The following is a 24907-nucleotide window of genomic DNA, read 5'->3' on the forward strand; positions in this document are numbered from 1 at the left end:
TATTAAAAACAGGCTTGGCTACAGGGTTTAAGCATAAAGTGAGGCCCAGTAGAAGTTAGCAGTTGGCATAAGCTACCGTGAGTCATGAGTATTATGTACTCATCTGAAGGCTATGAAAAGGTAGGTGTTTGGCCTAAAGTTATATCATTTAGCAATATATATATCGTGATTGTTTAATAATGCATCCTGTGATAAACAGGTAAACCACAAATGAACATATGGTAGTATATTATGGGCTTTTTGCAATACGAGCTAACCACATTGACGTATCAGAACTATTGGAAAGGGACTGATACAAATGAGTGGATTAATTGTTGGAAATGTAATTATGGTCAACCGGAATACTATATGGAGAGTTAGAACTCTAAAATTGGTCTCCTGCAATACCAAATATGAACTGGGGTGAAACTTAATCAGATATAGTCCCAGAGGCACGTGGGTGGAATGGAAAAAGGTGTATAAAAAGATTGTCAGACCCATCCCTAGTTGGGACAGTGGGATAACATACAGCACTGGTCTAGCACCTTCCTCTTGTGGCATGCTGCACTTACTGTTTTTCCCTGCTTGCGTCAAATGGTCTCCATAAGGTTGTAAGTATGTACAATGTAAAAATGTAAGTATGAACAATGCAGGAAACCCCTTTACTGTTCTTATCTTATTATGTATATTTTTTCCTAATACAGTAGTCTGTATTAACTAAAACTCAAAGTTTCTGTGTGTGCTTCACCACTCTGATCTTCTTAATTAACTCTAAGTAGCTGCCTAAATAAAGAACCTGTTATGTGTGACAGGTGCACTTTGCACTCTCGACTAATCCCTGGCTACACAGCCTACTCTGGTTATTTCTTGGGGAAACCAGATTAGGAGGCGTGTGATGGGGCCCCACGCTAGCGGCAATGGAGTTGATGGATGACACAGAGAGGCTCCACACTGGTGACAAGAGGCTTAAGGAGATAGACTAGATAGGCCAAAGGTGCTAGCATAACCCAGTTACAGTTCAACATTTAACAGAGTTAAACAAGGTTTGGCAAATGGAGACCTTAGCCTGCTGAGTACTATGGCAAACACACCATAAGAAATCCCTTTAACCTTTTATTAAAGATACAGGAAAGAAAAACAATTAAAGCATTTGAAATGTAAGTATTAAGTAAGGCTTTATTTTTACAACATTGCATATTCCCTTTCCCTTTAGCTGGAGAGAGTTTTAGAAGGAAAACCTCCCTTGTTTAACAGTCTCTTAGATGGTATCAAAGACGGTAATAACTGTCCTTTTGGGTAAAATAGAAGAAGTTAGTTGGTATGAGCTGGAACTGTTGCTGCTGCTGTTAAAGTCTGATCCCTTTTCATTCCAGGTGGTGTTTGGGATTTAGCTGGAGCTGGTGCAGATGGCAGTGTCATTTGGATCCTTCTCTCTGACCTGATTCGGTCAGGACATCTCTCAGGATCAGGATGATAAGGGCCCAACGTCCCAGGAGTTGGTGTGGGTGGCAGATAAGATATTGAAGCTTGCTTCAGTAGCCTCTCTCTATTATTCCTCTCCATCTCTTTTTTTAAGAACCCATAAAAGGGAATGGTGGGGTGGAATAGCCAGTTACCTCATTATTTTGTCCACCAATTAGTCCTAATATCTGACACACCAATTTTAGGTCATTAATTTCCGGTTCCATGTCTTCTGTTTTTACCAAGAATTATTTCAATATTGTCCTTGGATTATATCGATACGGCTTTTTGTTTGGACTAATTTAGTGTCTCCGTCTGGTTCTCTTGTACAGGGTGACCAGGTGTCTGGTTTTTGACCAGAACATCTGGTCGCAAAGGGACCCTGGTGGCTCTGGTCAGCACCGCCAAGCCGGCCATTAAAAGTCCAGTTGGAAGTGCTGTGGTGCTAAGACAGGCTAGTCCCTTCCTATCCTGGCTCCATGCTGTGCCCTGGAAAAGGCCAGCAGGTCCAGTTCCTAGGCAGGGGGGCTCCGGGGCTCCGCGCACTGCCCCCACCCCGAACACCAGCTCCAGACTCCCATTGGCTGGGAACTATGGCCAATGGGAGCTGTAGGGCAGCCTGCTGCACCTCTGCCTAGGAGCCAGACCTGCTGGCTGCTTCTGGGGTGCAGTGTGGAGTCAGGACAGGCAGGAAGCCCCACTGCGGCGTTGAGCGGGAGCCGCTGGAGGTAAGCCCATGCCCTAACCCCAAGCCCCCCCAAACCTAGAGCCTCCTCCTGCACTCCAAACCCCTGCCCAGAGCCTGCTCCCCTAGAAGGAGCGCTCACCCCCTGCACCCCAACCCCCTGCCCCAGCCCAGAGACCCCTCCCATACCCTGAACCCCTCTACTTCACCCCCCAGCTTGGAGCCCCTACCCCCTCCTGCACTCCAACCCTGCATCCCAAACCCCTCATCTCTGGCCCCACCCTAGAGCTCGCACCCCCAGCTGGAGCCCTCACCCCCTCCCGCACCCCAACCCTCAGCCCAGAGCCCCTTCCCGCACCCTGAACCCCTCATTTCTGGCTCCACCCCAGAGCCTGCAACCCCTGTTAGAACCCTCACTCCCTCTTGCACCCCAGCCTACTGTAGTGAGCGGGGGCCAGGACCTTGGGGAAGGGGCGGGGCCAGGGTGTTCAGTTTTGTGTGATTAGAAAGTTGGCAACCCTACTCTTGTACCTGTTGATAACATTTCTTTATTGAAATTAACTTGACCTACCTACCATGATAAATTCCAAAGTGGGTAAAAGCTATAGACCAATTGTCACAACAGATCCTGTGGTACCAACTGATTCTGTCCTGCTATAGCTGCAGCCAGTGTCAGGTATGCAGAGGGGGAGATAAAAGAAGGCCTAGCCCAGTTTTGCGCTGACCAGAAAGACAGACAGAATTCTGCCTCTCTTGGTGGGAGAGAAGCCTGAGGGCAGCCCTGAGATGTAGCTTGCAGATCAACCTTTCTGGACGTGATGACTAGACCTTGAGAAGGGAATTGGCAGAAGCACAAATTGTTTGGAAAACCAGGCCTGAATAGAAGGGCAGTGCCCAACAAAGTTTATGGGACAACCCTGTTTTTGACTCATTTGTTTTGTTCCTGATTGCCTGTGAACCTTACTGCCCTGAAAGGGGTAGGACTGAATGGTGCTTTGGCCAGAAGGCCCAAACTACCACTACACAAGCAATCTTAGGGACAGAGACATGCCAGTGGAGACCTGCAGCTGGGTGAGTTGTTCCCAAAAGGGTTCCAAGGGAGTGCCGCCACCCTGGCAACATGGATCTCTTCTCATTTCCAGCTGTCAAGCTAGTGTAACTCCATTGATTTCAGTTGAGTTGTTTGGATATGGGTAACTGGCTCAAAGGAGTTTCTAGACCCCTCTTTTTACGGTTAGAGAATTAAATGGGTAATTATAGTTCATGGGTACTTGTAATTCAGAAGTTAAATCATTATTCATCTTGGAGAAGTTCCCCATTTTTATCTTCTACATTCAGTGAAGTCCTTCAAAGGGAATCACTGCTTTAAAAGTTTCTTGCAGATACTGAAAGTCTCTCTCTGCAGGTGGAGGGAGGGAGGGAGGGAAGTGAGAGCCCACTGGATTGGACCTTGTCCAATCTGCTGGATTTTGGTTCAACAGTTATTGTTGCTGCTCTTCAGACAGGAAGGGATGAGAAGATAGAAAAGAAAGAGAAACTTCTGTCACCCAGATGTTTCCTTCATTCCCATGCTGCAGACAGGATATTGAATTGTACAGACAGGTGAATCGTGAACAGCTGCAGTTTAGAATCTAGATTCCAACTCACGTCTCTGGTGTAGGACGACATCCCCTCCCATCAGTTCTCCTTGACTCATGGTCAAGGGTGCTTAGGCTGTCAGCCTGTTGTGCTATTTATGGCAATTATATCACAGAATTAAATTAATTTCAAAGCTGATCAAGCTTGGAATGTATTAGACAAAAGAAAAGAGGGGTAGGAAACAGGAAAAAAAAAGGTATGGTGAAGTGACAAGCAAGGACGGGGATGTAGCAGGAATCTTAAATCTTATTATCTACTCCAGGGGGAATTCTGTGCTATTTCATATGCATAATTAGTGAGCTGCACATACTTTTACATTTTTGCGCAGAAAAAAGTTTCTGATGAAATGTTGTTGCAGTTTCACCTTTTGCGTACCAGAAGGTGCTGTGGTGATAGAACACAACAGCAGCTCTTGGCCAGCAGGGAAAGAGAAAGAGCCCGCAGAACCTTCTTCACAGTGGGCCAGGTCAGGAGACAGGGGCTATGGGAAGACAGACAGCATGGGGTGCTGGGGGGGTCAGACAGGAGCTCATAAGGGCTAGTGGGAGAGGACAGACTAGGGCAGGGACTGAATAGAGTGGAGGACAGGGCTACCCGGGGGAGGAAGGTGCAGGGACACATAGGGACAGGGAGTGTATGGGTGGGGGCACAGAGACACATAGGGACAGGGGGAGGGGTACAGGACACATAGGGATGGAGGAGTTGCTGGGGGTACAGAGCCACATGGGAATGGGGAAGGGGGTACAGAGCCACATGGGGATGGGGAGGGGTGCAGGGCCACATGGGGATGGGGAGCGGTGGGTGTCTGAGTGGGGGTGAATCTTTTTTGTTGCCTGTATTGTTACAGACATACTTGGTATTTTAAAATAAATTACCAAAATAATTGAAATGAATATGATTATACTGTGTTGTTTTGACAAATAAAATATACAGAATTTTAAAATAGTGCGCAAAATGTTTAATTTTATGGTGCTGAATTTTTTAATTTTTTGGAGCAGAATTCCCCCAGGAGTATATTATCTTAAGAGTTGCTTAGAATCCAAAAAATCTGATGCTTTGTGGCCTGGACACATCAGAAAATTTCTCCCAGAATTGTCCCACAGGCAAAGGGGGTCTCTTCAGTGAGAGCCTGAATCTGAGGATCTTGAGGACCCCTTCATTGTGCCTACATATTTATCTCAGAAAGATGTCCAGCATGGTCATCCTTCACTGTCTCATCAACATGTACAATCAAGACCACATCTAATGCTCCCCAATAGTTCCCTATCTATCCTGGAATTTCTGGTCTATCGCAACTTGTGATCTGATAAGAGTTCCTGGAAGTCACTTTTTAGGCTAAACAGAAGTTCAGTCATTTCTTTTGAATCTATTTTGTGCTTATTTTTGGCAACAATTTTACGACATGTTTGCAGATTGAGAGGGCCCTTTGTTGCCTTTTTTGGCCACTTTGGCTCAGCAAAACTCCTTAAAATCTAGCAGATCTAAGATCCCCAAGATACAGGTTTCCACACAAGAGTTATTCCTGACTTACCTTAATATAAGTGAGAAGATTCAGGCCTTCATCACCTACCAGAACTCATCTCTATCACTGAATCAGTTATCAGTAGTCAACATCTCAGTGTTTGCTTGAGAGTAAGTTTTGATCCATTCAGAAATATCAGGAACTGGAATGTTGTCTAGGAATAGACCCAGATAATTAGCAATTGTTGCAAGGCAAATACAGAATCCCTAATTCACATTCTGGCAGGTGACCAAAGAAAGAACTGATTTTGAGATATTTTGTTGTGAAATAAGGTTGGATTTGTAATGTTTAACTCTGTACATATATTTGGTTAATAACTTAGAATCAATTTTTTTTGTTATAACTAAGTTTTGCAATTCACTTTCAGTGATGCTGTGTGTTTTAATGTGTTCCCCCCATCAATTATTGTTGCAGTTGTCAATATTTTTTTAAATACACAAATTATTACTATCTCTTTCACTTCAAATAAGCCATGGCAGGTGATGCTCACTGTGAATGAAATTCATCTTTGTGCCGAGGGCTTAAGTGGGAGTTGGGTGATGCATAAGCCTTGGGCTGGCCTTCTGCACAGTGGGGCATTTCACCCTGTATGAATGAGACCTAATAATTCAGTCAGGTGCCTTCTTTGGTGCTTTGCATTTAAATCTGTAAAAGATTCTGATCTGCAAGATAAGTGTGGTTAACTAGCAGGAGAGTGGGATGAACTTGTGTGTCTATTTGTTCTAATGCTCTTGTATGAGATAAGAGAGTTACTATAAGAGCCTGGCAAACTTCTATTCTTTCTAGGCAAGTAACTCAGTGAGTCAGTAAAATGTTATTTTCATTAACTTCATAATCATGGTAAAAGGCAAGTGTGCAGATTTGATTCCTGGGAGTTGTCAAATTTTCATGATGACTATATAATGCTGATATAGAGTTTACTCTCATGGATGAACTAGTCAGGCTACTGCTTTAGTTCACTGCATAGAGTAGGTGCACATCTTGAGTTCAGATAATTGTACTGATAATTGTTCAAAATGCTTAAGAGGTCTGGAATTTGTGTGAGTAATGAGTAAGTAAGTAATGACTGGGTAATTCTAAGGTCAGATTAAATTACCTAGACACTGAAGATTGTTGACATTACGAACACCTACTATGTTGGGAGATTTCAAGGGCATGGGTAGGGTTGCCAGAGAAGAATAGTTTTGTGAAAGTGGATGCAGCAACATCATTGAAGACCAGGTGGGGAACAACTCAGCCTCCTACCTCCACCCCTCTGAGAGACAGTGTTGCAGAGATGGATAGTGCTCCTCCAGTTATACTGGGCAGGCAGTCGCCTGCAGCCTTCCAGGACAAATTCATAGTCAGCCGCAGCAGGTCACTTCCAAGAGCACAGCAAAGTAAGAGGAAATTGTTGACAGAGGCAGGAGCATTTAGCAGCAGATTTTAAGCACTGATGGATCCATAATGTGTATCATCTGTAATTAGAAAGCAATGACTGCTCCTGGCACCTTGGCAGTGCAAACCCAGCTCCTAATGCCCTTTACCAAGGGCTTTGTTAGAAGGGCATCTCTAGCACAAAGCCAATTTTTATTGCCTACTAGCGTTCCATATGTGGCAAGGGTTCTACTCATCTGCCCTCTTTAAAGCATTGACCTCCAGAGCAGGTGACTTGAAGATGCAGAGCTAGCGCATGATATAATGATAGTAATGTGCAAAACGTTAATGCCTTCCTACCCAATCCACACTCCAGCAGTGTTTCTTCACAGTACCACTGGTCTTTTGGAATGTCAGCAATCTGGCAATGAAGCATTTGGGACACAAATAGGACTGAAGCTGCATTCTCCCAGATATGTGTGGCAACAAAGAACTGGTTAAATGTTCTTGGTGCCTCTTTACAACAAATAGAAAAACATGAGATGGTAGCAGCATAAATCAGGCCATCTTCTCCTGGGGTCTGTAGTGTTGGAATGTGCAGTGCCACAGAAATTTTATTTTCCTCTCAGATCAGTTATTCTGTTATTAGTGAGATTATTTGAACCCCTCATTAGTTTAACAGTTTCCTTCCTCACAGGTCACTATATTTGTAGATGTACTCCACACAAATGTCTCTCTTTCCTACTCTGACTTGTGCAATTCATAGGGTGACCCTTTGTTGTAATGAGCAGTTATTCTGAAATACAAGTCATCCTTGCCCTCAGTCTGGTGACTTTGGAAAAGAGGTAACTGACAGAAGACAGGGTCAAAGGAGAAGAGCTTTTACAATTCAGTTCTGGTTTTACTACAGTGCTAGTATACAGCAGTTAAAAGTAATGGGAGTAGGTGAAAAGAATCCAAAGCACAGAAAGAGAGAGGGTCCTCCCTCTTCCTTCCAAACTCAAAACCAGTGTTCTGTGTACACAGACAGACGCACACACTCTATTTCTCTCATTATAGGCAGGGCTGGTAGTACTGCCTGTTAAGGCCGCTCAACACTTCCCATAAGACCCTGTTTTCAGTTGCTTACAAAATTTTGCTAGACATGAGCTGTCTAGGCTGAAGTTTTCCATACTGGATGTCGGCTGTAGGCTAATTTTTTTCTGGAAAATTTCAGCCATTTCAAAAAACAAGGATGGGGGGAAAAAAGTGGTTTTGCCCAGAGTTAAGTGATCTTTCTTCTGAAAAGCCCTAGCACCCCTATACTTTGAAGCAGAGACTTGAAATTTGGCTGTGGGACGGAGTGGCCTTTGTATCAGGGATGTGCCTTTCTCCATCCATGTGAAAATCCACCTAAATTAGGCCAAATTATAAGCCTTTAAAAATTGCAGTTGCATATATGCTCAGTGTGGACTACTTAGCTTTTTAACAACTAAATTCCCCAAAGACTTTGTCCCCACTGAGCATGCTCCATGCCCTCAGAGTTTCTAGAGCTGACCAAATTGTGCATGCTCCCCACAGTGCATCTGAGCATGCTCCCTGTTCTGACAGTTCCTACCTGTAACTGGGCTGTGCATTCTCCAGCCCAGAGCTATGGGGCAAAGCTGGACTTTCCTTGTAGTTGCTGTTCCCAGCTGCTGCAGGCCAGGGTAGGGCCAGGCACTATAACAGAGCAGGAAGTCTGTCTTTCCTAGGTTATGTCTATACTGCAATTAAAAACCCTTAGCTGGCCTGGGCCAGCTGACTGGAGCTCAGGCTAAGGGGCTGTTTAATTGTTTTGTAGATGTTTGAGCTTGGGTTGGAGCCTGGGCTCTAGGACCCTGCAAGGTGGGAGGGTCCCAGCCTTGGGTTTTTAATTGCAGTGTAGACATACCTTCAGTGACAACCTCTCTTCCCACCTCACAGGGCCCAAGCAGTATGGAGGAGGAAGCTGTCTGATCTGAATGCAGAAAAGACAAAAGCAAAACAAGAGAAAGGGAAAGGAGTAGATTAGGAGAGGAAGTTGGAAACTGGGACTGGAGTTGCGGGGGTTGGAGAGAGAGAAACAGATTGGGAAATCGAGTGTGAGAGGGAAGGCTGCAACTGAGAAATGGGGAGGGGGAGGCTGAGACTTGGAGCTGGTGAGAGAAATGGGAGTGGGGGGGGGGGGGAAGAATAGAGCCTGTTGGTTGAGCAGGTTAGAAATGAAATCAGATAAGGAGCTGCAGGGCAAGATGGGGACTAGGAACCAGTGTGGGAAGGAATGGGAGCAAGGGAGACAGATCTGATGAGCTAGGTTCAGGGTGAAAATGGGGACTGGCTGGGCAAAGAGACTGGGAGAAGGACTCAGGGAGTGGGGAGACTGGGACAAGGAGCTGGGGAGAGACAGACTGGATGAGGAGCCTAGGGAGGGAGACAGACTTGGAGCCAGTAGGGCAAAGAGGAGAGAGAGATTGGATTAGGAGCCAGGAGTGGGGAACTGGGATAGGATAGGAAAAGAGACAGGGGATGAGAAATTGGGATGGGAGAAGAGGGTCTAGCTAGGCAAGAAAATTGACTACCACCACTGCAAATTAGATCAATAGTCATACAGGAAATTCTAACAACTCAATATACAATAATGGCCCCTCACTGACCAAATCACATACAGCGTTGATAAAAATTATGGCATCTCATTATACTTAAATAGCAATCCTATGTCGAGCACAGTCTCATCCTCCTCTAGTGCTGGTCCATCTATAAGGTGACATCCTATTGCTGTCCGTTACTCTGTTAGCTCAAGTGGTAGGGGTCTGTACAGTGGATCTTAAGGTTCTACCCCTGCTGATGACGCATGTGAGTCTCAATATGATAGAATTTCTGTTTTTTCAGTTTGCTTTTTTAAAAATGTAGGAAATTATATAGAAAATCTGTATTAAAAGAACATTATTAAGGTTGCAAGTTAAACACTCAAAAGTTAGGAAATGCCAGAATTAAGGTTGCTTGTGCCACCTGAATTCAGCCCCCTTATGCATATGGATTATGATATTGTCTTCAATTAAATGATCACATACTTTTATTTTCACTGGACCCCTGCCTCATTCAGGGTACAGGCTGGGCCTCCTCTATTGATGAATCAAGGCTGTGTACTGAAAAGGCTGTCATTGCACCTGTTGTATGACATTGATCTCAAAGGCCCAAAGGGTTAAAAATGTTCATAGATTCTTTTACTGTCCAACATTAAACAGTGATAGGTAGGTTTGGGGTTATTTTAAGCAGAGGCCTTTGTTTTACTTGGTTACTTGGCAAACACTCAAAAGCATTTAGTCAAATTAAAAGTTTATTGATTAAACACAAGAAAGAAATTAAATCAGGCATTTATAATGAAATTGGTTGAGTGATTATGCAAAACAACCAGTCAAAACTTTTAAAGCCTTTCTATTTTTGGAGGCAAAACGTTGGACTCATTTTCAGAACTTTTCTTTGATGAAAGGGAAAGGATTAATTTTACTCCCAGTCCTGATATGTAGAGAGCTGTTACTTATCCTTGTCTTAAATAGACACATACAAGGTGGAAGAGAGCCAGGATAGAAAAGATAGGTGAAACATGGCTTCGGTTGAGGATTTTGGAACCACTGGTTAGTTACGAGTGGACGCTTTTGGCTGGCAAGTCAGCGATGACACCTGCTACTTTGATCCCGGTTTACGATCTGGTCAGGGACATCATTCATCTTAGACAAGGCAGGCAGGGCTGAATACAGCACAGTTGACTTCAGGATTCAGGGAAAAGCCAAGGGAGTGAACGGACAGAAGGAAAGAAAAGGGAGGGGGCAGAAAACAACACAAGTGATGGGACGGTGATGCAGGATCTTCGGTGCCTCTGCAGTGCTGACAATTACCTATTCCCACTGACGGGCTGTGGATTGTTTGCCATGATACTGTGATAACTTTCAGTGTTCATGGGTGAAAACAAAGTTCCTTGAGCAAGGTTAAGGCCAGCTGGCCTTCCTCTCAGGAAGAAAGTTCTTTAGATGAATTGAGATGAGTTGTGGTGCTGGCTGTTCAGGGTTTGAGCTGGGATGCAAGGTGGGACAGGAGATGAGAGGCAGAGCTGAACTGAAGTATCTGAACAGGTCTCTTTAAGAAACCTAAGAAGGGGAAAAATGGATGTCAGAGGTGGCGTGCGGGGTGGGAGGGGCATGTGGAGGTCACATGCCCCCCCAGATTTTGTGGCTGGGCCCCCTCCCTGCAGGGCAACTGAGCCAGCGAGCTGCAAGGTGGCCAGGCAGGGAGAGGAAGAGACAGGAGGAACAGATAGAAGCTGCAGGGAGGGGCCGCTGCTTTCCGGGATGGCAGCGCTGCTTTCCAGAGGGAGAGGAGGAATTAGTGGGGGTGGGAGGGGGGGCTGACTCGAACTTTACTGGGGTTGTGCCCCCCCACTATCAGCAGGTGCGGATTGTCTATGATCTTAGTTCAGCTCCTGCATTATTTTGTCTGCCAATTAGGTCTAATAGCTATCACAGCAATTTTGGTCTATTAACTTCTGGTTCCAAATCTGTTTTTACCAAGCATAATTTCAGCTGTCTGTGGATTATATCAATGTGGCCTTTTTCATTTAGACTGATTCTTTTGTATTTGTTGCAACATTCAGTGCTGTAAACGACGTGACTTATTTTTCATGTACATTTTTATTGTAACATCTTATGAATGTGGGCATATTTTTTACATTTGAGCTCACAATAGAGATATGCTTTGTAAGTCCAGTCGCCACAAGAGACTCCTGCCTCATTTGTTGCAGAAGTTGGAAGGTGGGTGGTGAATAAGCCATGAGGTTGCAGAAAAAGAATGGATGATCTCATGGAAAAGGCAGTTGAATGCTGCCCTGAAGAATTTTATTCCAACCCTTCCTCTGTTACAGAGTTCCTGTGAGATACAAGTCAAGTCACTTAAACGAGACATTTCACAAGTGATCACTAATAGCGTGTTCCCCATTTTTTAGCTGTCTGACTTGAGACCGTGGGGTCTGATTTGCAGAAGTGCTAAGCACTCCCAGCTGCAACTGAAGTCAGTGACAGCTCTACTTCACTATATAAAGTGCTAGAGAACACTAAATTTGCTGAAAAATCCAGTCCCATGTGTCAAGGCTGATTCCCCACTCTGGCACTTTGAGTGCAGAACGTAGGGGCCCACAAGGATTCTAAAAATGAATACTGGCCACTCCTGGGTGGTATTAAACTCCTAAGGTCACAACTTCTCTCTGACCTTGGATGGGTAGATGCTGCCACCACCCAAGTGCAAAGCCCCATGCCCCTTTTGAGAACCCAAGAAGGAGCACTTGGGAATTCCTTCTTGTGGGGTACCCACAAGCCCTATCAACACCCATCCCCCTCACCCTCCGGGGAAGACCTGAGAAAGAAAACAAAGGAAATCAGCTGTTGCCACCAGCTAATTAAACAACATATGCACAAACCTCTTAGGACAACAAAACAACCCAATCCTGTTTTTAAAAAGGGTAAATTTTATTAAAAAACAAAAAGAAAGAAAATACATCTGGAACTTAGGCTATTGCTAGAATTAAAAAGAGCAAATATCATAATAAAGCATCAAGAATGGTTTTCTTGAGGTCCAGCTTAAAGGTTACAAGCAAAACAAAAGCATTTGGGGGTTAGCACAGCAGTGTCCACAAACCAATAAGAAATAAAAGAAATAACCCTAATCGCATCTTCCTAGACATTTCCTGATTTACTTACATATCTGAGGTTCAAATAAGTTGTTCTAGGTATGATCTGATGATTTTCCATACCTGGCTTAAAACTTCTTATAGCATTTCTGCTATGTGTTTCCTCCCTCCGGAGAACAACAGACAGACAGACTAAGGGAAAGTTTTTTCCAATTTTAAAAAGTTCTAGCCCTCCCATTGGCTCTTTTGGTCAGGTGCCCACTCACTTCCCTTTACCTATGCATGCAGCCAAACTTTTTAACCCTTTACAAGTAAAGCAAGTGGAGAACAGCTACTAAGAGGAAAGCTGTAGCTAACTGGCTGTCCACAAAAGGGAGCTAGTCCCCCTCTCATTTATCACACCATGCATCTCAATTTTGGTTCCCAAAATTAGTGGAAATTTTTACCTTAATCGCTCATTGCTTCAAGTTCCCTATCAGTAAAATGGGGATAATGCCATTGCCTCGCCTTATAAGGATGTTGTCAAGATAATTAATATTTGTGAAGAACTGGGAATATACTGATGAGTGTGATAGAAAAATCACGAGGAAATTAATAATTCTGTATTCCGAGTGGGTTTTGAATAGTAGGCAATAAATTAGGCCTAGAGGCACACACTGAACAATGAAGGTAAAACAAAATACTGAGTAGTTGTTCATTAACTGAGCACTGTCCATCCACCCGGTGCACTGAATGAAGCAGATGTCCTATGAAAAAATAATATGTGATCTGGTAATTAAAGACTATCATAATGCATATGTACAGTGGACCAAAATTAAGGTTGCACAGGCAGGCTTAATTCTGGCATTTCCTAACTTGTGTGTGCTTGACTTTGCAACTTTAAGGATGTTCTTTTCATGTCATTTTTTCTGTGTAATACACATGTTCACAATTAAACTCAGTGAAATCCTTTCTGCAGGAGTTGGCAGGAATGGAATGAATTGCTTGACCATTATGCTGTCCATATCAACCCAGAGGGCTGGAATGAGCAATTGCTTATCCTCCCTTCACACACAGTTTCCTGTTCAGTGTGTGCAGATATATGCAACCATAAGGAAAGAGTGTGGGATGTTTTCAGCTGCAAATGATGGATTGAAGGAGGTGGAAGGAACTTTGCTCTATATCACTTTCTCATTGAGGCTGGATTCTGGACAATTGCCGTGCTTTCCCAGTTGCTGGCTGAGTTACAATCCTCAGTTAAATTATCTGATTAGTCTCAGTCCAAAAAAGACAGAAGCTCCTGGGTCAAGAGAAGGATTTTGAGGAACTCTTGGGTGGATGATTGCTTCCTCTCTGGAAGGTGAGTAATCTCACCCTTGATTTAAATGAGCAAAGGGGACTTGTAGGTGTGTATATATATATATATATATATATATATATATATATATGTCACATAAATTAAATGAATTGACACACTTGATTCAGTTCTGTAGTAAATCCAATGTGGTCAGTAGAGTTACACCATGGATGTATCTGCACTAACCCCAGCAAAAAAAGAAGTCTCTCCAACTCCAAAGTCTCTCTGATTTGAAAAGAAAACTCAGCCTTCTTCCTTCCCAAGAGCTCCTGCAGAGACAAATAAATCCTGAACTGAAGCAAAAACCTGTGAAAACTGATACTAGGGACTTGATTCTCCACATCATCTCAGCAGAGCTCAGACAACTGAGAAAGGGTAGAAGTCCCTGATTCAGAGCATCTCAACTTCAGCCTAAGTTAGGGACCTCCACTCTGCCATGCCCTTCGATTCTACTCACGCCCTGCTCCCAGAATGCCCCAATATGCTTCCTCCTTCTTATGCCAGTTGGCACAAGGGGAGTCCCCCTTTACAGTGGAGTGAATTCTCCACTCGCCATCTCCAGCTATTTTAAGGCCACTTTTCATTGCATAGCAGACCAAAGCCTCCATCTTTTTGTCACAGTGGTTTGTATTCTTTGAGTCTTATTGGATCCAGCTCTGCTCCTGGATTCCCAGAAAGCAGCAGGGGCCTGGAATACCTTTTGCCTCCTTCAGCTGGCCCAGACATTGTGCTCTTTCCTTTGCTATGCCAAACTCACTATGATTCTCCATACCTGTGCACTGTCCTTTCTGGATTCCTGTAATGTGCTAGGCCTAGGCTCACTGAGACTTCACCTAGTGCAGAATGTGGCTGCTCACCTTGTGCTGGCCAGCGGAGCGACACTTAGATTCATAGATTCCAAGGCCAGATGGGATCATTGTGATCATCTAGTGTGACCGTATGTACAACATGGGCCACAGAACTTCCCCCCCAAACCTTGAGCGTATCTTTTAGAAAAACATCCCATCTTGATTTAAAAATGGTCAGTGATTGAGAATCCACCTTGACCCTTGGTAAACTGTTCCAATGGCTAATTACCCTCACACAATTCCAGTCTGAATTTATCTAGCTTCAACTTAAAGCCATTGGATCATGTTCTCTGCTTGATTGAAGAGCCAGTATTAAATATTTGTTCCCCATGTAGATACTTACAGACTTTAATCATTCCACCGCTTAACCTTCTCTTTGTTAAGCTAACAGATAGAGCTCTTTGAGTCTATCACTATAAGGCATGTTTTTTAATCCTTTCATCATTCTTGTGGCTCCTCTCTGAACCCTCTCCCATTTATCAACATCCTGAATTGTGGGCACCAGAAGTTCCAGCAGCAGTCGCACCAGCACCAAATACAGAGGTAAAATAACTTCTCTGCTCCTACTCAATATTCCCCGATTTTGCATCCAAGAATCACATTAGTACCTTTGGCCACAGGGTTGCACTGGGAGCTCATGTTGAGTTGATTATCTACCACGAGCCCCAAATCTTTTTCAGAGTCACTGCTTCCCAGGATAGAGTGCCCCATCTTGTAAGTATGGCCTATGTTATTTGTTCCTACATGTATACATTTACATTGAGTTGTATTAAAACACATTGCTTGCACCCAGTTTACCACTAAGTATCAGTAATGTGATCTCTTCATTATTTTACACTCCCCCAATTTGTGTGTCATCTGCAAACATTAGTGATTATTTTATGAGGTTTTTTTTCCAGATAAAAATGTTAAATAGCATAGGATCAAGAACTGATCCCTGTGGGACCCCACTAGAAACACACCTGCTCAGTGACTATTCCCAGTTCACATTTTGAGACCTATCAGTTAGCCAGTTTTTAATCCAGGTAATGTGTGCTATGTTAATTTTATATCATTCTAGTTTTTTAATCAAAATGTCATGCAGTACCAAGTCATATGTTCCATACCTTCTGTCCAGGGCCTCAGTTCTCTTTCATTTGTGCTGCAAAGTGTTTATTTTCATTGATAGCCCTGGATAACTTGGAACCAGACTTTTGCAGAGACCTCCTCTTTCTCTGGGGCTCATCTCAACAGGTGCATTCTGCCAGAACACTCCTGCAGTCTGCCCCAGTCCTTGGCTCTGGTATTCACTTCCTCTTGATTTGCCTAAGCCAGCATTTCGCGATTTATAGGACAAGGGATAAGACATTTAGTCACTTTAATTTTTCGTAAACGGGGCCTGTGATAGAGTAGTTATCTGACCTATGGGTGGAGATGGAAAAGAGGGAGGGGACGTTGATTTGTGTCAGCTGCTGACAGCAGCTCATTTTAATTTCTGTAGTATACACAGACGATCTGGTAGCCACAATAAAATAAATGTGCTTTAATTAAGCACACAGTCAAACAATACACAACAAGGCAGGTAGTAAATGTTCTGCATTGCAGGAAATAATAGATGCTATTTGTATTCATAACATAACATAAAATAGAAACTATATAAACAGACCTAGCCAGCAAGTTATATGGACTCAAGATCTGAAACTTAGGGTGCTATTACTACGCAAAAATAAAACAACCCACCACCACTTTAAAAGGAGTGCTCTTTTCCTATCTTTTTGAAAGGACTGTTTGTGAAGATGTTTCAATCAGTGTTTACAATTCATATGATCTCCGTGGGGCCAGCATGAGGCCCGTAGGATTTCAGGAGACCACCAGGATATGTGATACTTTTAAAAAAGTAGTGGTCTGCTGGACATTTTTCTTTTAGCTCTGATAATGCCATTTGAGTTTAAATGGGCTCAGAGCAAGTGATATAGGCCATGCTAGAGGATAGCCAACCTATGTTCAAATGACTTTGCCCCCCCCACTTTTTTAACAATTAAATCTGTATCAACCTCAAACACGCATGCATCATTTTCACTGGCAAAGGCTCTTTATTTATATTCTGAAAAGATTAAACAAACAGTCCCTGTCAATTGGAATGATGCATGCATTGCCATACATTATCTATCTAAAGCACTCATCATCATGGTAAGTGCTGATATTATTGGTACTAAATTTCTTTCTCTTTCCATATCAAGAAATACCTTCTACTAGTTTTTTTACCGATAATAAGCATCTGATATGACACAACGAAGACATCGCTCAAAATCCAGGAAAAATCACAGCACCCTATCTGTATCTTTTGTTAAAACTACCATCTATATCTCAGTAGCAGATGGCTTCGGGGCAGCTTTCAAAGTGAGTATCCCATTGCTGGGCCTGAGGGGGTCATTTTCAGTTTTAGTTCCATTTATTATTTGTAGTGTTTGTGGAGATGAAAAGTGATAATACTAATCAAGTGATGAACTCGTATAGCTCCTTTTGAGGATCTCAAAAGTGCTGCATAAACGGTCAATTGAATCTAATAACAGCTCTGAGAGGCAGTTTACAGACCGTGAATTGACTTGCTCAAGGCTGCAGAGGGAATGGCTGAGTGAGGGAACAGAATTCTGGAATCATGACACACATTCGTTACCAGCAGCAACTCTGCCTCTCTGGAACAAGACCATGGAGAGCGAGAACAGGGATGGAGAGAGAGTTTTTAAATGTCAAAGCATTCAGATTAGATCTCAAAGGAAAGGCTTTGGCTGGGGAGAGGAACTAGAGAAGAGAAGATACAATTGAAGGAAATCAAAACAAGGTTATAACTTACATTTTAATTATAACTCCCAAAACCTACAGAGACTAATAGGGACACAGAGAATAATAATAATGGGACTTGGCTCAGAGTGGGGGGACATGACACACACTGCTCTCAAGCTGCTGTCTCATTTTCCAGAATCTCAGCTTTCATTTTAAAAGAACCCCCTATGCCTCTATAGTTATAATGATGATGAAAACCTCAGAAACATGACCTGAGTGAAACTGATGCAGAAATTAGTCTTCAGAGAGCCTGGAACAAGAGCTCTGAGAAGTGGGAGCAGCTCAATACGTCTCAGTGTGGGTGCTAGCTCAGATGCCCAGTGACGATAATTTAAACATCAATATTGTTAACTATTTCATTGCTCAGGTAAGACAGGAGAGGAAGGGTCACAAATCAGTACAATGTACTATACATTGCATCTAATTTTGGTGTCACAACTGGGTGACAATAGGGGGATACCACTAATTTCTCTCCATCCCCATTCAGGGAGCTAACTGAATCAGCCTAGCAGTAACTATGGGCACATTCAAGTCCCACAAGGGGGAGCTGAGCCCAGTGGCATGTGTGATCAATGATATGTTGAAAATCTCTATGAGCCATATTTCATTATGCCAACTGACATGGCCAGAGCTTATTTTGTGGGTGGAATTTAGAAAACTACCACCACTTTCCCCTCTCCCAGTTCCACCTGTGATGTGATTTGTGGGTGACTATAGCTTCATCTGACTGAGCAGATAACACAGCTCTCATGGGTTTTTCCTTGGGGGAGTGGGGCTATCTTCATGCAAATCAACCCTGGCGCTGACTAGCCTCTAAATCAGGGGTGGCCAACCTGCGACTCCGGAGCCACATGTGGCTCCTTGTATAGGCACCAACTCTGGGGCTGGAGCTACAGGCGCCAACTTTCCAATGTGCCAGGGAGTGCTCACTGCTCAACCCCTGGCTCTGTCACAGGCCCTGCCCCCATTCTACCCTTTCCCTCCCCCTCACTTGAGCCTGCTGTGCCCTTGCTCCTCCTCCCATAGAGCCTCTTGCACTCCATGAAACAGCAGATCAGGAGGTGTGGGGAGGGGGGGCACTAATTTGTGGGGCTGCTGGTGGGCGGGAGGAGCTGGGGGGCTGCAGCTGATGGGGGGCTGCTGGCGTATTACTGTGGCTCTTTGGCAACATACATTGATACATTCTGGCTCCTTCTCAGGCTCAGGTTGGCCACCCCTGGCCTAAATGAACAACTGAGACATTTTAAGGTTTAAAAATGGAGGCTGAATTTACTATTTCTACTGGAAAGGACTGTCCTCAGCATTTTATACTAAAGTTGCCTTAATTTTACAACAAAGAATATACAATTAAGGAATAGGGTGACTGCAGAGACATACTATGATAAGACAGCATAAAAAGCAACGCCTCTCAGGATAAATGCACTCAGTCTATTTTATTTAATTATTTTTGTAACTGCCTTGGCAGTCAGACACTTTTTTGCTTCTGAAAGAAAAACAGAGGAATGAAGAGTGGACTACCCAAGTATATTCCTTTTCCCATGCTTCAAAAAGAGCAGCATAAATGACTGTTGTTTCTGATCCTTCTTTGGGAATAGCTCACAAGAAAATATGTAAACTGAGCTTTATTGGAGAGTAGAGATGAAAGACAAGTAAACTCCCTGACCTAAGCTAGCATCACTCAGCATTCCTCTCAGTCCTGCCAATATTAGACACAAGCAATTGAATTGTATGACAAATAACCAAAATGCAGAACACCTGTGTTTTGTTGTGTCATTGTATGAACTGATAATTGTAAATGATAAAAGCTGTTTTTAAAGATGCTTTCTCACTGTGTGAATTAAATACATTTAATTAAATTTGAAAGATTAAAAGAGGAAAATTGGAAAAACAAATTGGCTTACATGCCACTGTAAGCCTCCTCCCAGCAATGGGTTGTCAGGAGGGTTTGAATCCTGGATCTTCAGAGCCTCAGCACAAACCTCATCTATTTACACAGAAAGAGTAAGTTATTTTTTCCTTGTGGACACGCTACAGAGGGAGACTTGCCACATGCTTTGTCAGTGTTTTACACAACCATTTGCTGAACACCAATAAGCTATTGGAGATAGTCTGTCATCTGCTCCTGGCTCTGCGGGGAGTGTTAGCAAGTGTGTGTGTAACAGTAGTAGCAGACAGGACAATTGAGCCCATAGATTTGGCACATTCATTCTGAAATGCAATGCAGCTAAAAGGATAAGATTTGGATCTGTCACAGGAAAGACTTGGGTTTTATTCCCAGCTTGCTTTAAAGTGACCTGGAGTTGCCTCTTAGTTTATTTGTAAAACGGGGATGATACTTAATTGCTTTCCAGAATATAGAATGTAACCTTAATCACTAAGGTGTGCACAAAGATACAGGCAGTAGATATGAGACCAGAACTCATTCTCTTGTGGCTCCCATCCCAGTGCACCATCCCTTAGCCTAAGGACATTTGGAAGGGGAAGAGTCTTACTTGGTCTTCTGAGCAGTCTGATTAGACTGTCTCACAAAATCCAGTCTATGAGAACTCTGTCATTAATACAAATTTTCTACTGTTTGATCACTTCAAAAATAACTCTTTCAACATGTGTACAAGGCATCCTGTATTTGCTGGCTCCTTTGAGACATTGCTCCAAGTGTGTAACAGGTATACCTAAGAATAATGGAATGAAAATGAGCTAAAGAAAATTTGGGCTGCATAACAGGAAGTTGTTCCCAACTGAGCTCTATCTGATTGTCCCATCATCAGTTTAGTGGTTCAGTGTTGAAGTTATTTACAGTCTGCTGAGCACACAGCTCAACTGCACCTTATCATACATGGTCAATAGCTGTACAGAGGAAAACTCAGGCTCTGTTTTAAGATGCTTGCATTGTTTGAAGGGTGAACTAAACAAGGAGCTTCAACAGCCCAAAGGGCCTCAGGCTGTTTCTAGTTCTGTTAGTTCAATCTCAGATTTAAATCAATATTGATGGTACCAAACAGCTTTATACCTGGCTAAAAAGTGTCCTGGAGGCATGTGACAATATGATTGCATTAGCCCATGCACTGTATTTACAAATAACACAGGCCACTTAAAAAATAATAAAGGGAGATCTATTAAACTGAAAGAAAGATGCTTCAGTTTTAGACTCTCAAATGAGCATGTAAATACTCTTAAATCAATGAGGCGGGTGGGGGAAGAAAGACAGCATGGTCCAATGAGTCAATACTTGACTGGAAATAAGTAAACATGGTTTCTATTTCTAGATCTGTCACTAACTTGTTTTCTAACCCGGGGCAACTCACATTGCCCTCTGTGCCTCAGTTTCCCTGTACATAAAATAGGGATAATAGTGCTTACCTTTGTAAAATGCCTTGTGATCAACAGCCAAAGAGTGCTAAGTGCAAAAAATACAAACACTTTCATGCTCTCTCCCTTGCTGCCCCACACATAAACACCCACAAAGCTATCTCACCCACCTTCAAATCCAACCTCAAAAACTCTCCTTTGCCCTGAAGGCTACATAAACTTTGACAACTGTTAGGCTGCTAGCGTGCAGAGACCACTGCCTATTGTACTGACCAATACTGTCTTACTGTTTACTTGTTCTCCCCCATCTGTCTGTATCCATCTGTTGTCTCATCTTACACTTAGCTTGTAAGCTATTTGGGGCAGGGAATGTCTTTGTTTTGTGTTTGTACAGTGCCTAGCACAATGGGCTCCTGGTTCAAGATGAGGGTTCCTAGGCACCATGGTAATACAAACAATAAATAATAATAATTATGATCGCTTTAGACCAAAGATTACCTTCATCCAGCACAAGTCTCCCTGCATTTGTGCTAAACAGAAGAAATAATGAAGGCTGAATCTAATTTTAGAAAATGTTATTTATGCTAAAGAAAGATGGCCTTCAGAATTTCAAGATGCCATTTTTTCTTTGGATCTTTGTCTCACCCTTATATGTTGGGCAGTACAGAACCAGGTACTCCTGACACCTAAAGAGTGATTAGTGTATTTCTAGACTAATATTTCCTTTTCTGGTTCTGTTGAGTGAATGAGGGCTTCTCTACACTTTTTATGTTTGGACCAATTTAATTACATGAATATAGAAACAGATCATAGAATCATAAAAAATTAGTGTTGGAAGAGACCTCAGGAGGTCATCTAGTCCAACCCCCTGCTCAAAGCAGGACCAACCCCAACTAAATCATCCCAGCCCTGGCTTTGTCAAGCCGGACCTTTAAAATCTGTAAGGATGGAGATTCCACCACCTCCCTAGGTAACCCATTCCAGCGCTTCACCACCCTTCTAACGAAATAGTTTTTCCTAATTTCCAACCTAGACCTCCCCCACTGCAGCTTGAGACCATTGCTTCTTGTTCTGTCATCTGCCACCACTGAGAACAGCCTAGCTCCATCCTCTTTGGAACCCCCTTTCAGGTAGTTGAAGGCTACTATCAAATCCCCCGTCACTCTTCTCTTCTGCAGACTAAATAAGACCAGTTCCCTCAGCCTCTCCTCATAAGTCCTGTGCCCCAGCCCCCTAATCATTTTTGTTGCTCTCTGCGGGACTCTCTCCAATTTGGCCACATCCTTTCTGTAGGGGGGGAAGGGGGGCCCAAAACTGGACACAATACTCCAGATGTGGCCTCACCAGTGCTGAATAGAGGGAAATTCCCTCGATCTGCTGGCAAGTCTCTTAGTAATGCAGCCCAATATGCCATTAGCCTTCTTGGCAACAAGGGCACACTGTTGACTCATATCCAGCTTCTCGTCCACTGTAATCCCCAGGTCCTTTTCTGCAGAACTGCTGCTTAGCCTGTAGGTCCCCAGCCTGTAGCAGTGCATGGGATTCTTGCGTCCTAAGTGCAGAACTCTGCATCTGTCCTTGTTGAACCTCCTCAACAAAGCAAAAGATTTCTTTTGCCCCAATCCTCCAATTTGTTTAGGTCACTCTGGACCGTATCGTTAGAGTGGTACAACTTCTTATTGTGGACACAGTTATGGTGGAATAAAGGTGTGTATCATAGATTTTAAGGCTTGGCAGGACCATTAGGTTCATCCATTTTGACCTCCTGCATCATACAGGTCATAGAAGCTTCCCCCGTAATTTTTGCATCACATCCAAAGCTTCCATTTAAACTGCAGCTTATCTTGTAGAAAGGCAGCCAGTTTTGATTTAAAAGTTGGGGAATTGACTATGTCCATAGGTAAATTGCTCCAGTGGTTAGTTACCCTCATTGTTAAAAAAAAATTGCATCTCATTTCTAGTCTGAATTTGTCTAGCTTTCACTTTCAACCATTGGATTTTGTTATGCCTTTTTCTGATAAATTAAAGCACTGTCTACTGTCAAAAATAACTTCCCCACATAAATACGTCAATCCTGTAATCAAGTCACCTCTTAACCTTCTCTCAGATCAACTAAATAGATTGAACTTCTTAAGTCTCTCTCTATAAGTCAAGTTTTCTAAACTTCAAATCATTCAGTATCAATATGGCTTATTCCCCTGAACAGTCATTCTCTCCCCTTTTGGGGCTCAGTGTGGTGCTCACAGTATTTCAGAGTTCCTGCTAATCTGGAGCCTGATCCAAACCCCATTGCAATCAATGGAAAGATTCCCTTTTATTTCAGTGAACTTTGGCTCAGGCCCCTAAGACATCGGTGCATGAATTAGCAGGTCTCCAATCCCTTAAAATACCGTCCCGGGTGCTCTCCGCATGGCTTAGAACTCATTGTTTTAACCAGGTTCTACTTCATCCACCAACCATCCACACCTCCTGGCAAGAGGCCAGTTGTTGGCAGCAATAACATCTTGCTAGGAAAAGGGATGAAGCAAGCTGGAAGGGGGTGTGGAGAATGAGGAAGGCTGGGAGCAGAGGTGTCAAAAAGAAGTTTCATGATGTTATTTGAAAATTAAATATGTTGTGGCAAAGCTGAGCTGGAGAAATAAGATACATCCCGTACTTCTTCCTGAAGGTGCTAAATCTGTGTCCTTCTCAACCTGTGGCCCAACTGCCAAGAAACCTCTGCCTAATTCTATCATGAGCCTTTCCCTTGTTGTGGGCACTTCCTTTGTTTTAGGAGCGTACTGTAGTGGTCATGGGAATCCTGTTTAGAGAGAGAGATCGTCCTTGAGGTTAGAATGTTGGGATCGCTCATTTGGTCCTGGGCTGAGACTACATGTGATGTGCCCCAAGATGTGTAGGGTGAACAGTCTTAAATGTTCTTCAGTATTTGGATGCCCCTCTTCCCCATTTTTTTTTTAAACCATACTATCCAAGCTATCATTGTGATACAGGCGATATCCAGTTCTCCCTCTCTGGCCTGCAAGGATAGTCTGTGGTACCCAAAGGACTGTAACCTGGGATTGGATGATTACCAACTAGAAGAGCAAGTCCTAGCAGAACTGATGTGATGTGTATTGGTTTGGGCAGGAGAGATCATCATCCTAGGCCTTCTAGTGTTTGAAAAGAACTTGCCTCACAAGGTTAGTTTAGGACAAGACTCGGCATGATCTTTGAACAGGAGGTGACTAAGCCGTTGTCAAGACAGCTTATTAAAAATGCATCTTAATATTAGTAGACTGCAACTCTTGGTCCTGGAAAATTTGTGCTGCTTTTGTGCAGTTTTGGATTATTGCAATGCACTAAACAGTCTTCTTGAAGAAGCAGATCTGGTACTCCAAGCAAGTGAAGCATGCAGTAGCAGGAATATTGTCCAGTGTGGATGGAGAAAATTACATCTACATGCTGGTTTGCTGGTGTCTGGCAGGTAGAGTTTAAGGCTATTGATTTCATTTTTTAAAACCCTTGGTGGACTACATCCCAGAACCTTACCACATTTGATATACTGTGTAGGACTTGGCACTGTCAGCTTAGATATTGCCAGGATTTGGCACATAAGGACAGACCAGGTTTATTCAGAGAGCTTAAGGTTAGAAGGGCCTTAGATCATCTAGTCTGACGTCTTGTATGTCACAGTTCCTGAAATTTCACCTTTACCTCTGCATTAAGTCCAATAACTTATGTTTGACTAAATATCTTCTCAAAAGGCAGCTGGTCTGGCAGTTTGTTCCAATGGTTAATGGCTCTCACTTTAAGAACGTATGCCTTATTTCTAATTGGAATTGGTCTAGCTTTAACTCTCAGCCATTAATCATCTCTCAGCCATCTTTTTGATAGGCTAAACAGATTGAGCTCTAGTCTCTCCTTGCAAGGCATTTTCTCCAGCCCTTGAATAATTTTTGTGGCTCTTTTCTACATCCTCTCCAATTTTTCAACATTTTAAAAATGCAGACACCAAAACCGTACATAGTAGTCCAGGATTGGTGTCACCATACAAGGAGGTAAAATCCTGTACACTACTTCCCTGTTTATATGTACAAGGATCGCATTAGCCCTTTTGGCCACAGTATGGGACTGGAAGTGAGGAGCTTCAATTTTGCCGGTGAGAGAGACCTTTAAAGAATGCTTAAGGGGGTCATTGCCCTTATCTGATGAAGAAAATAGTAACAAAAGCATTTTGTCACTAGACAACTTGTCATTTATTTTATTCACTGTGTTTAAACTAAAGAGCATGGAT

The 24907-nt window shown here is 43.2% G+C and overlaps 1 long non-coding RNA gene across 2 annotated transcripts; it reads right to left on the bottom strand.

Annotated features, from left to right (window-relative positions):
* Nucleotides 1-2481: 2481 nt before the first annotated feature.
* Nucleotides 2482-24907, bottom strand: LOC122461196. Of its 2 annotated transcripts, XR_006282997.1 has the most exons (4): nt 15609-24907; nt 6531-6742; nt 5295-5439; nt 2482-3906 (listed from the first exon to the last, which is right to left on the bottom strand). It is a non-coding gene; the product is annotated as an uncharacterized LOC122461196 (long non-coding RNA). The 2 variants fall into 2 exon arrangements; XR_006282996.1 differs by lacking the exon at nt 2482-3906 and having other exon boundaries at nt 4683-5439.

Source organism: Dermochelys coriacea, chromosome 7, assembly GCF_009764565.3.
Source record: "Dermochelys coriacea isolate rDerCor1 chromosome 7, rDerCor1.pri.v4, whole genome shotgun sequence".
NCBI classification, from domain to species: domain Eukaryota; kingdom Metazoa; phylum Chordata; order Testudines; family Dermochelyidae; genus Dermochelys; species Dermochelys coriacea.